Source organism: Mauremys mutica, chromosome 3 (assembly GCF_020497125.1).
Source record: "Mauremys mutica isolate MM-2020 ecotype Southern chromosome 3, ASM2049712v1, whole genome shotgun sequence".
NCBI classification, from domain to species: Eukaryota; Metazoa; Chordata; order Testudines; family Geoemydidae; genus Mauremys; species Mauremys mutica.
The window spans coordinates 186192072-186206570 of NC_059074.1; the positions used below are offsets into that span (position 1 = coordinate 186192072).

General features: G+C 51.5%; 1 non-coding gene across 1 annotated transcript; it reads right to left on the bottom strand.

The window, feature by feature from the left end:
• Positions 1-642: 642 nt before the first annotated feature.
• TRNAS-CGA lies at positions 643-724 on the bottom strand. Its single transcript has one exon. It is a non-coding gene; the product is annotated as a tRNA-Ser (tRNA).
• Between the last annotated feature and the right edge of the window lie 13775 nt (positions 725-14499).

Here is a 14499-nt window from a genome sequence, read left to right on the forward strand (position 1 = left end):
GATCCTGCTCTGAGCAGGGAGTTGGATTAGCTGAGCTCCTGAGGTCCCTTCCAATTCTATGATCTAAGACGCCACTCACCTGCTCCCCCGCCCCTGCTCATCCTCGTCCCCCAAGGCCCTGCCCACTTGCTGTTCACTTGCCTCTGCCCCCTACCCCCAAACCCCCTACCTGCCCCTCACTCTTCCCCCAAGACGCCACTCACCTGCTGCTTGCGCCTCCCCTAAGGGGGGCTACCAGGGGGCCATGGGGCCAGGCACCCATCACTTTTTCCTACCTTAGGTGAGCGGGGGGTGGGGGGTCCCTGGGGAAGGAGGCAGAGCAGGGGCAGGAAGAGGCAGAGAGAGGGAGGGTGCTCGGGGGAAAAGGCCCAGCGGGGGTGGGGCGCAGGCCTTGGGGGAAGAGGCGGAGGGGGGATGGGAGGAGGCAGCGCAGGGCATCGGGTTAAGAGGCAGAGCGGAAAGGGGTGCAGGTTGGGCCCCCACTTCTCTGGAGCTTCGCTTCCAGCACTCGAAAGATGACAATGGGCCCACGGAGGGGTGACTTGCCCCACATCCCCAGTGTTCCCCCTGCATGGGCGGCCGTTTGGGGGAGACTCAGCCACCCCTGGCCTCTTAGACGGCCTGTGGCTAAAACACTGGCCTTGCTGTGAGCAGGATTTGAACCTGCGCAGGGAAACCCTCTTGGATTTCGAGTCCAACACCTTAGCCACTCGGCCATCACAGCTGTGAGCAAAGCAGGCCCCTAAGGCCAGAGAAATGCCTAGGCCTGACGTCATCTGAACTGCAGAATTCAAACAGCAAACCTGGCTCCCAAAGCACCAGGGGGAATTTGGGGCTCTCGTTCCTTCGCCGTGTGGTTAAGCACCAAACCAGCACCCTCCTGTGGGGTCTGTCATTGTTCCTCTCCACACTGTAACTATCGAGACAGGGAGAGGTGACCTGACCTGACCAAGTTCAGACAGTGAGGTAGAATCCAGCTCTGCCCCCCACCAGCTCCCGGCTCTATCCGCCAGTGGACTGACTTTCTCGCTGGATTAAACTGTTTGTATTGGACTCTTTTCTCTGTGTATAAACAGGACTAAGCCACTATTGGACTGTCCAACAGGAGAATGGGCCATGGCTCCCTTCCCCTGGACCCTGGATTTCTCACCACTTCAGAGAAACTTGTTAGTGGAAAAATGAATCACATTCAAATGACTACAGATTATGAACCATTTGCTGTTGCATTGGAACATGGCCCCACCCAGCCTTTTCCCCTGAGTCAGGAATGATAATTTATTGGTTCACTCTGATTTGTTTCAGTTTTATGTTAGTATCTATTGCCACTAATTGGTCAGAGCCCGTCACTTCCGGAAGTCCGAAACGTTTCCCCCCTAGCTCCCTTCTTGGTACCTTTGATTTTCCTCAGCCTCCTTCAGAGCACTGGTTTTCTTGGCAGCAATAACCAAGACCTTTCCCCCACACCTCAAACACAGTCTTCTCTAAAAGAACATGACGGAAACAGCAATTAACAGAAAATTATTTTTAATAACCAACTAGACAGTTAGGGGATGAAACTGGGAGGGGGGGCTTGGGTGAGGCTGGAAGGAAAGGACTTATTACAATTTTGGGAATGAGAGCCTTCTTGTACTTGAACACTCTGCAGGGGTGGAGTGACAGTTTTCACGGCCCCTGGCGCCCCTCCTTCTTGGCACTTTGGGTGAGGGGGGTATGGGACTTTGTGGCGGGGGAGGGCGGTTGCAGATACACTGCAGGGGGGCTCTGTCCTCCTGCCTGCGGTCCTGCAGAACATCCACAAGGCACTGGAGCATGTCCGTTTGCTCCCTCATTAGTCCAAGCAGCGTTTGAGTCGCCTGCTGGTCTGCCTGCCGCCACCTGTCCTCCCGTTCGCTGTGTGAGCGCTGGTACTGCGACATGTTCTTCCTCCACTGGCTCTGCTGGGCCGCCTCGGCTCGGGAGCAGCCCATAAGTTCAGCGAACATCTCGTCCCGTGTCCTTTTCTTTCGCCGCCTAATCTTTGCCAGCCTCTGTGAGGGGGATGCTGTGGCAGGCCGGGAGACAGTTGCAGCTGTGTGATGGGAAAAAGGAAGTGAATTCCTTACAAAGATACATTTTTTGCGAACAATGAACATAGTCTAGTCTGTCTCTGTGAACAAGACCATGCACAGCACCTATCTCACGCGCACTCAGGACAAATTCGAATTTTCAGCGTTCGTATTCATTGCCTGTGGTCTTGCACTGGAGATCAGACAAGCGGGGCAGGACAGCAGAATCCGTGGAGTGGGCAGGCATGGTAAGCCGTAGACTTTTGGCTGCTTAAAACTTACTGTATAGCAGTGCCCTCCTGCTGAAGGCAATCCGGAAAGCATAAACTCTCCCCCTGTTCCACCCCCTCGCGGCTGTCCCCGGGAAAGATCCCTGTATGCTGCCCCTCTGCAGCTTCCACCACGTGGCTGTAAACTGACGCTTATTGTTATGCAAAGGAACAGTGAAGCATTCCCAATACTAACATTACCCTAATTCACCTAATTCAATGCAGGAGTCGCCGAGCGAGATCACCCTGAGGAGGATCAGTGACAGAGATAGAGAGCGCATGCTGCGTGAAAGCCAGCACAAACCAGGGGCCTATGCTGCCATGCTCGTGGAGGCAATGCTCCCAGAGTACCTGATGATAGCCTGGCGCGGAAAAGTGTCCTACCACGGAGCACCCAATAAGGCAGCTCTCCCCAGGAACCTCATGCGGAGGCTTTTCGATTACCTGCAGGAGAGCTTCGTGGAGATTTCCCAAGAGGATTTCTGTTCTATCCCCATGTATATTGACCTTCTTTTCAACTAGTAACTATTCCTGCTCCATTAAAAATAAATGTTTACATGTTTAAAGCACGTACCGAGTGATCCTTCCCCTGATTCAGGGTCCGTGTTAATGGGTGGGGAGGGTTGGTAGGGGATCTCAGTGAGGGTGATGAACAGATCCTGGCTGTCGGGGAAATCAGCGTTGTAAGCGCTGTCGACTGCCTCGTCGTCCTCATTTGCTTCCTCATCTTCCCCATCCACGAACATCTCCGAGGAACCGGCCGTCGACACTATCCCATCATCAGAGTCCACGGTCAGTGGTGGGGTACTGGTGGCGGCCGCACCTAGAATTGAATGCAGTGCCTCGTAGAAGCGGCATGTCTGGGGCTGGGCTCCGGAGCGTCCGTTTGCTGCTTTGATCTTTTGGTAGCCTTGTCTCAGGTCCTTGATTATCCCGGCTGTATCCTCTGAGTGCCATGGCTTTGGAGACCTTCTCGTAGGTCTTTGCATTCCATTTTTTGGAGCGCAGCTCTGAAAGCACAGACTCATTGCCCCACAAGCGATCAGATCCAAGACTTCCCGGTCAGTCCATGCTGGAGGCTTCATCACATGACATTATCTTTAATTAAAGATAAATCTTTAATTCCTGGAGACTCCAGGACAATCCTGGAGACTTGGCAACACTATTTCCTGAGACTAGATCTTTGGCTATTCATTATTTGTGGCATGTCATTGAGCATCCAGATCACATGGTGTTGAGTCTGCACCCAGATGAGATGACTAAACATCAGAGTTAGGCAAATAACAGATTTTTTCATTTCACTGGTAATGCTGAAAAACGGAGGCAGAGGAAGTCATTTTGGGTCAAACAGAAAATGATTTTTTTTAAACATTTTCTGCAAATTGAAAAATTGTCAAATTGTTTTTGTTTCATTTGACAAAATGTCTTGTTTCAATTTTGAGTGCTTTTTGGGGTTTTAAAATTTTTAAAAATAAATGTAAAGGAAATGTTGACACCCAACATTGGTCTGAATCACAATAAATACACACATGAAGCACTTTGTCCATATTTTGGACAAACCTCTTTATTGCATCTTGTGATTTGTTTTAACATCATGGGCCTGATTCAATGGAGTTATGTCATGATAGAACTAGAGTAACTTAGTTCTGAGGAGTCCTGTGGCACCTTATCGACTAAGGGTACGTCTACACTACAAGACTATTTCGAATCTACTTAATTCGAATTTGTGGAATCGACCTTATGAAGTCGAATTTGTGTATCCACACTAAATACACTAATTCGACTGTCTGAGTCCACAGTAACGGGGCCAGCGTCGACTTTGGAAGCGGTGCACGGTGGGAAGCTATCCCACAGTTCCCGCACTCCCCGCTGCCCATTGGAATCCTGGGATTTCCCCCCAATGCATGCTGGGGGGAAAAATGTGTCGAGGGTGGTTTTGGGTAACTGTCATCATTGAACCGTCACTCCCGCCCTCTCTCCTTGAAAGCGCCGGCGGGAAATCTGTTCGCGCCCTTCTCTGGTCGGTTTCAGCTCGGACGCCACAGCACTGCGAGCATGGAGCCCGCTGCGATCATCGCTGCACTTATGGCCATTGTCAACTCCTCGCACCTTATCGTCCACCTCTTCCACAGTCAGCTGCTGAGAAATCGGGCGAGGAGGCTCCGGCAGCGCGGTGAGGACAGGAAGTCACAGAGTGGCGCAGACCTCTCACAAAGCAGGGTACGCCGCGCAGTGGAGATCATGGTGGCAATGGGTCAAGTTCATGGTGTGGAATGGCGATTCTGGGCCCGGGAAACAAGCACGGACTGGTGGGACCGCATAGTGCTGCAGGTCTGGGATGAATCACAGTGGCTGCGGAACTTCAGGATGCGTAAGGGCACTTTCCTTGAACTCTGTGACTTGCTGTCCCCTGCCCTGAAGCGCCAGGACACCCGGATGCGAGCAGCCCTGACTGTGCAGAAGCGAGTGGCCATAGCCCTCTGGAAACTTGCAACGCCAGACAGCTACCGGTCAGTAGCGAACCACTTTGGCGTGGGCAAATCTACCGTAGGGCTTGCTGTGATTCAAGTAGCCCACGCAATCGTTGAGCAACTGTTCTCAAAGGTAGTGACCCTGGGAAACGTCCAGGTCGTCATAGATGGCTTCGGCACGATGGGATTCCCAAACTGCGGTGGGGCTATAGATGGGACTCACATCCCTATCCTGGGACCGGCCCACCAGGCCAGCGAGTACATTAACCGAAAGGGCTACTTTTCTATGGTGCTGCAAGCACTGGTGGACCATAGGGGACGTTTTACCAACATCTACGTCGGGTGGCCGGGAAAGGTTCATGACGCGCATGTGTTCAGGAACTCTGGTCTGTTCAAACGCCTCCAGGCAGGTACTTTCTTCCCAGACCACAAAGTAACGGTTGGGGATGTGGAGATGCCTACAGTGATCCTCGGGGACCCAGCCTACCCGCTAATGCCCTGGCTCATGAAGCCCTATACAGGCGCCTTGGACAGTGAGAAGGAACTCTTCAACTACCGGCTGAGCAAGTGCAGAATGGTGGTGGAGTGTGCTTTCGGACGTCTCAAGGGGAGATGGCGGAGCTTACTGACTCGCTCGGACCTCAGCGAAAAAAATATCCCCGTAGTTATTGCTGCTTGCTGTGTGCTCCACAATCTCTGTGAGAGCAAGGGGGAGACCTTTATGGCTGGATGGGAGGTTGAGGCCAATCGCCTGGCTGCTGATTACGCTCAGCCAGACAGCCGTGCCGATAGAAGATCCCAGCGGGAAGCACTGTGCATCCGGGAGGCTTTGAAAGATAGGTTCCTCGGAGAGCAGGGTAACCTATGACTCTCCAGTTGATTTACAGAGAAGCTGAACCTGAGCCTGTTTCAGTGACTGTTGACTTCGATCTGCGGTTACATACCCCGTTCTCCAGGTTTCCCCCTTCCAACACACGTTTTAAAATAACTTTAATGGAACACTGATTATTAATAAAGTTTTCTTTAATTATGAATTCCTGTTCAAGGGTTGAAACATGGACGCGGACTGTGGTGGGTACGGTGTGCACTGATGTCCAGACCGCTTCTACACTAGAGGAATGACAGGCTCCTGCTCCTACAGCGGTCTCTGGGGTAGGACGGTTGCAGGTGGGTGTGCAGGAAGGGGTGGGTGTGCAGGAAGGGGTGAGGGGTGCCGTCTTTGGGACGGAGTTTGGATGCAGGCTCTGGACTGGGGGTTGGGGCATAGGAAGGGGTGAGGGGTGTGTGGGAAGGGTGAGTATGTGTCCGTGGATGAGGGCTCTTGCTGGGGCTCAGGGCATCGGAGAGGCTCGTGGCTAGGGGGGAAGGGCATGGTAAGGGCAGCCTGCCTTGCCATTTGTGGATGTCAGGCGCTAGGACCCTGGGGCAGCATACACCTCACAGACTGACCCGGGGCAGCATTCACCTCCCAGAATGACCCTAGTGCCTAGTGACTGCAGTCTGTGTGTGTCCTGCTGTTGATCCTGCCCCCAAGTCTGTACCCTGGTAATGGAGGCTGTCCTATGCAATTAAAAAACCCTTCCCCCCCTTCACACAAAGTCTTCTGACAAGGAAAACGTGACGGAAACAGTGAATAACAACAAACTACTTTTAATACTCAACTACACAGTGGGGGGATGAAACTTGGATTTGGGACTGGGTGATCCAGGAAGGGAAGCACTTCTCATACTTTAGGGAATGAGAGCTGTTTGGTACATGAGCACTCTGCTGGGGTGGAGTGACAGTTTTCACGGCCCCTAGCGCCCCTCCTTCTTGTGATTTTTGGTGAGGGGGGGACAGGACTTTGTGGCGGGGGAAGGCGGTTGCAGATACAGTTCAGGGGGGCTCTCTGCTCCTGCCTGCGGTCCTGCAGAACATCTACAAGGCGCCGGAGCGTGTCCGTTTGCTCCCTCATTAGCCCAAGCAGCGTTTGAGTCGCCTGCTGGTCTTCCTGCCGCCACCTGTCCTCCCGTTCGCTGTGTGAGCGCTGGTGCTGACATAGGGTCTCCCTCCACTGTCTCTGCTCGGCTGCCTCGGCTCTGGAGCAAGCCATCAGTTCAGAGAACATGTCGTCCCTAGTCTTTTTCTTTCGCCGCCTAATCTGCGCCAGCCTCTGTGAGGGGGATGCCGGGGCAGTTCGTGAAAGACCCGCAGCTGTGTGATGGGAAAAAGGAAGTGATTTCCTTGAAAAGATACATGTTTGCAAACACTGAACACAGTCTAGTCAGTTTCTGTGAACAAGACCATACAGGGCACCTAGTCTCACGAGCTCTCAGGACAAGTTCGAGATTTCGGAATACGCTTTCATTGGCTGCGGTCTTGCACAGGAGATCGGACAAGCGGGGCGGTACAGCTGAATCCGTGTAGCAGCCAGGCCTGGTAAGCACTACACTATAGGCTGCTTAACAGTTTATGGATAGCTGTGCCCTCCCGCTGAAGGCAATCTGTAAAGCATAAAGTCTGACCCTGTTCCAGCCCCTCGCAGCTGTGCACGGGAAAGCTCACTGTATGCTTTTCCTCTGTGGCCTCCAACACGTGGCTGTTAAACGAAGGTCATTGCTATGCAAAGTAAAAGTCAAGCATTCACAATAGTAACAGTACACTAATTGCCCTAATTAGATGCAGCAGTCGCCGAACGAGATTACCCTGAGGCGGGTCACTCGGAGAGAGAGAGAGAGGATGCTGCTCGAATCCCTGCACAGACCAGGACCGTATGCTGCAATGCTGGTGGAGGCAATGATTCCGCTGTACATTAGGATGGCCTGGCGCAGAAGAGTGTGCTTCCACGGAGCACCAAATAAGGCACCTCTCCCCAGGAACCTCCTGCGGAGACTTTTCGAGCTGCTCTCCGAGAGCTTCGTGGAACTGTCCCAGGAGGATTTCTGTTCCATCCCTATATGTGTGGACCTTCTCTTTATATAGTTTTTTAAGGAAAAGTTTTTATATAGTTTTTACATATTTTTTATTCCTGTTTTTTAAAAAATAAATCTTTCCATGTTTATAGCACTTACCGACTGATCCTTCCCCTGATTCTGAGTCCGGGTTAACGGCCGGGGAGGGTTGGTAGGGGATCTCTGTGAGGGTGATGAAGAGATCCTGGCTGTCGGGGAAAGCGGTATTGTAAGCACTGTCGCCTGCGTCGTCCTCCACAAACCCTTCCTCATCTTCCCCATCGGCGAACATCGCCGAGGAACTGCCCCTCGACACTATCCCATACTCAGAGTCCACAGTCACTGGTGGGGCAGTGGTGGCAGACCCACCTAGAATGGCATGCAGTGCCTCGTAGAAGCGGCATGTCTGGGGCTGTGCTCCGGAGCGTCCGTTTGCCGCTCTGACTTTTTGGTAGCCTTGTCTCAGGTCCTTGATTTTCACGCGGCACTGCGTTGTATCCCGGCTGTATCCTCTGAGTGCCATGGCTTTGGAGACCTTCTCGTAGGTCTTTGCATTCCGTTTGTTGGAGCGCAGCTCCGAAAGCACAGACTCATCGCCCCACACAGCGATCAGATCCAGGACTTCACGGTCTGTCCATGCTGGGGACCTCTTTCTATTCTGGGATTGCATGGACTCCTCTGCTGGAGAGCTCTGCATCGTTGCAGGTGCTGCTGAGCTCGCCCCGATGTCCAACCAGGACATGAGATTCAAAGTGCCCAGACAGGAAAAGGAATTCAAATTTTCCCGGGTCGTTTCCTGTGTGGCTGGTCAGAGAATACAAGCTTGGACTGCTGTCCAGAGCGTCAACAGAGTGGTGCACTGTGGGATAGCTCCCGGAGCTAGTAAGTTCGATTTGCATCCACACCTAGCCTAATTTGAGCTAGCCATGTCGAATTTAGTGCTACTCCCCTCGTCGGGGTGGAGTACCGAATTCGAACTAAAGAGCCCTCTAGGTCGAATTAAACGGCTTCCTGGTGTGGACGGTTGAGCGGTTAATTCGAATTAACGCTGCTAAATTCGATTTAAAGTCCTAGTGTAGACCAGGCCTAACAGACATATTGGAGCATAAGCTAGACGCATGCTGTGACGTTATTGATATAAATTGGGACCATATAGAACATGGGTTGCAACCAAGGTCCTGTAGTGGCACCAAATCTTAAGTAAAGGGGGTCATATAAGGTGTCTAAGACCAGGTTCTGGGTTGCTGGTTATGATTATGCTGTCTGTATGTCTGTGTATCATTTTGTAGTTGAAGTTATAAGTATTGGCTCTGTACTGTCTGTATTTTGTATTATGCTCTGCTTCTGGGAAATATCCCAGACAAGCTGGTGTTAGCCCTGCCTAGCTGGCTTGATGGCCCATTAAGGACCATCAGCTACACAATTGACCCATGGAGAGAAGGCAGACACGCCTTGTGACTCAGCAAGGTATGCAGAGACTTGTCCATGTGACTGCAGACTCCATTTTGCGGTGTTTTTCCACAGTGAGAACAAAGAGGTTCTTACACCTGGAAAAGCCTATATAAGGCTGATGCATCATCTCCATCTTGTCTTCAATCCTGCTTCTGACCTCTGGAGGGACTTTGCTACAAACTGAAGCTCTACACAAGGGACTGAATGACCCATCCCAGCGGGGGATGTATTCCAGAGACTTGATTTGAACCTGCAATTTACTCCATCACTGCTGCAAGCCTGAACTAAGAACTTTGCCATTACTGTATGTAATTGATTCCATTTAACCAATTCTACCTCTCATCTCTACCTTTTTCCCTTTGTAAATAAACCTTTAGATTTTAGATTCTAAAGGATTGGCAACAGCGTGATTTGTGGGTAAGATCTGATGTGTATATTGACCTGGGTCTGGGGCTTGGTCCTTTGGGATCGAGGGAACCTTTTTCTTTTATTGGGGTGTTGGTTTTCATAACCATTCATCCCCAGGACGAGTGCACTGGTGGTGATGCTGGGAGACTGGAGTGTCTAAGGAAATTGCTTGTGTGACTTGTGGTTAGCCAGTGGGGTGAGACCAAAGTCCTTTTTGTCTGGCTGGTTTGGTTTGCCTTAGAGGTGGAAAAACCCCAGCCTAGGGCTGTGACTGCCCAGTTTAAGCAATTGGTCCTGATTTGGCACTCTCAGTTGGGTCCCGCCAGAATCGCTCCGTCACACCGGGCGCCGAATGGAGAAAGAGGCTGATGAGAGAAAGAAAGAAGTTGCTAAGAGAGAAGAAAAAGCTCATAAGAGGCGTCTGGAGCTGCTGGCTGCTGAGGAGAAAACTCGACAGATGCAACAGGAGACGGCTAGACTCCAACTCCAAGTCAAAAAAGCAATGGAAGAACAGCAGAGACTGTATCCTCTTGAAAGTCCAGTTTGTAACAATGTTGGTATGTTGTATAACTCTGAGCAGTTGTCTGGGGGTAACCAAATGTACCCCAACAATGCCACCTTTTATGTCAATGCTGTTACTGTGGGTTCAGTAAAGGGTGGCCCCATAAATTGTGCCAGTGCTATGTATGGGAGTGGGAATGGAAAATTCATAGAGAGTGTAAAAGTCAATGGTAAAAGCTGTTGAGGGCAAACTATGGCTTCTAACATCACTCTTGTTAAAGCAGATCTGGTCAAAGAGCAAGATTATTTACCAAATCAGGGTGTGAATGTTGTGATCCTCTGTGAGTTTACTGTCCGTGTGCCTTTAGCCAGAATCCACCTTGAGTGGAATGGGGCTCAGCATGAAGTGATAGCTGCTGTCAGGAAGTTATTGCCTAAAGAAAGCATCAGGAAAAGCAAGGAAACTGCAAGCCTTGAGAGACAGCCTGCAGTTTGATTATGAGCAAGAACTGGCAGAAATTCGAATGGAGAAAGAGGCTGATGAGAGAAAGAAAGAAGTTGCTAAGAGAGAAGAAAAAGGGAATGGTCCTAAGTTTGTGTCTGCTGGGGAGAATGGCACTGTAACTAGGTTGCATCCAGTTAGTGTCTTAGCAAAATCCCAGAGAACAGACAATTCTGGTGCTTGTAGTTTGCCAGTTGCTAATGTGGGGTTGGAAAAGGGTGTAGCAACTCTGTCTGATCAGGGTGATACCCTTGCCAGGGCACAAGGAGAGCATGAAGGTGATTTAATTGTGTTACCTACTGACAGTTTGACAACTTGTAGCAAGAAGGAAAAGATTCCTGAACTTGTTCATGGCCAAGGGAAGAAGAGTGCTTCTAACCTGTTATTGAGAAAGTCTATAGGTTTGCCTGAAAGGGGATTGTGTAGGAATCTGCCTGATGGGCCAGAGGTGATTCTCAATAAAAGCAAGACCCAGAAAAAGTCTCTGTGGGCTCAGGGAAGTGTTCCTTTAGAGCAAGCCCTGGGTGCAGTGATGAGCTGCCAAATTTTTAACAACGGGTTCCCTCCTCCCTCCAAAATTTTAACAACGGGTTCCCTCCTTCCCCCCCCCTCCGCGGGGGGGGGGTCGTGCCCCATCCAACCCCTCATGTTCCTTAACACACACACTCCGAGACCCCTGACCCATCCCCCCCTTCCCTGTCCCCTGACTGCCCCTTGCCACCCCACCCAACCCCTCCTCTCATTCTCAATGGCCCCCCAGAACCCCTACCCCATACAACTACCCCTTCTCTCTGTCCCTGAGTGCCCCCACCACCTCATCCAACCCTGCTCTTTCCTGACTGCTCCCCGGGACCCTTGCCCCCATTCAATCCCCCTGTTCCCTGCCCTCTGACTGCCCTGACCCCTATCCATCCCCCCACAACCCACCCCCTCCCTGCCCCCTTACCACACTGCCTGGGGACCGGGTCCACTCTGCCAGGACCACGACCGGCGCCGCGGGGCCCGACTCCCCGGGCCGGGCCGGCACCGGGGCCCAGCCGCGGGGCCCGACTCCCCGGGCCGGGCCGGCACCGGGGCCCAGCCGCGGGGCCCGACTCCCCGGGCCGGGCCGGCACCAGGGCCCGACTCGCCGAGCCACTCGGCCCGACTCTCCGGGCCGGGCCGGCACCGGGGCCCGACTCGCCGAGCCGCTCGGCCCGACTCCCCGGGCCGGGCCGGCACCGGCGCCGGGCCGCTCGGCCCGACTCCCCGGGCCGGGCCGGCACCGGCGCCGGGCCGCTCGGCCCGACTCCCCGGGCCGGGCCAGCACCGGGGCTCGGCCCGACTCCCCGGGCCGGGCCGGCACCGGGGCCCGGCCGCTCGGCCCGACTCCCCAGGCCGGCGCTGGGCTGGAGGGAGCCGCGGTCTGGGACCGGGAGCTGCTGAGCCAGCCGCACCTCCCCTCCCCCTCCGCGCCCCAGCTTACCTGCTGGCTGCCTCCATGCTGCTTGTTCAGGCTTCCCGCGAACATCTGATTCGCGGGAAGCAGGGGAGGGGGAGGAGAAGGGGGCGGAGCAGGAGAGGAGTGGGCGGGAACTTTTGTTAAATTTCGCAGCCCTTAACAACCGGTTCTAAAATGGCTTCTAAATTTAACAACGGGTTCGCGCGAACCCGTGCGAACCCGCTGCAGCTCACCCCTGCCTGGGTGAAGCGGGGAAGGGCAGTATTTCTGAGAGGGGTGAATTGCTGCTTAGAAAGGCTCCTGGGGAAAGGAATCCTCATGGTAGCCTGTGCAAGCGGTTTACTGCAACTGAAGGGTGTAAAAGTGATTTAATCAAGGAGGTTTCTGTTCCTAACAGCCAGAAATTTTCTGTTGTGAATGGATCCACTGACTTTCCTTTTGAGAGATCCAGTGTGGGCAGCTTTGAAAAGGTCTCAGGTGGAGTAGAAGCTGTTAACAAAGTTGAACAGCCCTATAACCACCAGGCTGTGTGTGGCCAGCTTGTTGGGAAGACAATGGTGTTGGGACAGAACTGTCTCCATGCTAATTCTGGGAGTGAGCAGTCTGTGCTTCAGGGTCTGAGGACAGATTCAGTTACTGGTGTTTCAGAGCAGAACAGTTTTATGGCTGAACGCTTAAGGATGCAGGGTAGAGCAAGCCAGCTCTCACCCTCGGACTATTTGGATTTGTGTGGTATCTCTGTAAGACAAAGTCCAGCCTTGGAATCCATAGCAGCTAAAGAGTTAAAAGCTAGTGTCTGTGTTAATGCGAATTACTTGGCTGGCAGGGAGAAGAAAGACTTGCTAATAGCTGTTAGCAAAGAGAGCCCAGCCCATCAGCCAGTGAATTCTGTTAAGCAAGAGAAATCAGGGTTTAATCCTGAAGGACAAGAAGGAGAGAGAAGACTGAATTTTGCAAAGGGAAGCCACAGGTTAACCCTAAAATGCCCAAACTCCAATGGTATTGAGCCAAGGGTGTGGCATGACAAACATGTTTGTAAATGGACACTTGCAATGAATTTGTTGTTATTGCTAATGCTAATTTTTGTAACTAATGTGTTGCTATTGCCAAGAACTGTAACAATGTACAATGTGCCTAATCTTTTGGAAAATCCCTTGAACATGTTGAAAGGAATACATGAAAACACACGTTATGGTAAAGGGCCTTGCTATACTGATGTTTCACACTTAATGCCTGTAAACAGTGTTGGAACTTTTCACAGGGGAAAATACATTCCAGACCTGATGTGCTGTATGAAAGGGGAAACTGAGGCACACTACCATACTGCTTTCATGGCTAAATGCCAAGATTCCTGTACTATGGACAACGTCAATATCTACATTGGTTTAATGTTAATTGGGTTCAAAACATTGGCCAAAGCTGGTATGGATAAAGTAGCTGTTTTCTTTAGCTCTTGGCAAGATCACATGAAACATACAGGAACCATGCTGCAAAAGCTAACCAAGTTATACCTTGAGTTTGTAAAGAGATTCATTCATGTTATTGAACATGACTTTGATAAACCATTTCGGTTATACACTGGTACGGCCTCTAGCCCAACACTAGCTGTAGTGAGACAGACCCAAGGAAAGGGGGCTCTTGGGATGCAGTCAGCGATGTTTTGTCATCCCTTCCTGCATCAATTTTGCGTTCGGGGTGTGACGTTATTGATATAAATTGGGACCATATAGAACATGGGTTGCAACCAAGGTCTGTAGTGGCACCAAATCTTAGGTAAAGGGGGTCATCTAAGGTGTCTAAGACCAGGTTCTGGGTTGCTGGTTATGATTATGCTGTCTGTATGTCTGTGTATCATTTTGTAGTTGAAGTTATAAGTATTGGCTCTGTACTGTCTGTATTTTGTATTATGCTCTGCTTCTGGGAAATATCCCAGACAAGCTGGTGTTAGCCCTGCCTAGCTGGCTTGATGGCCCATTAAGGGCCATCAGCTACACAATTGACCCATGGAGAGAAGGCAGACACGCCTTGTGACTCAGCAAAGTATGCAGAGACTTGTCCATGTGACTGCAGACTCCATTTTGCTGTAATTTTCCACAGTGAGGACAAAGAGATTCTTACACCTGGAAAAGTCTATATAAGGCTGATGCATCATCTCCATCTTGTCTTCAATCCTGCTTCTGACCTCTGGAGGGACTTTGCTACAAACTGAAGCTCTACACAAGGGACTGAATGACCCATCCCAGCGGGGGATGTATTCGAGAGATTTGATTTGAACCTGCAATTTACTCCATCACTGCTGCAAGCCTGAACTAAGAACTTTGCCATTACTGTATGTAATTGATTCCATTTAACCAATTCTACCTCTCATCTCTACCTTTTTCCCTTTGTAAATAAACCTTTAGATTTTAGATTCTAAAGGATTGGCAACAGCGTGATTTGTGGGTAAGATCTGATGTGTATATTGATCTGGGTCTGGGGCT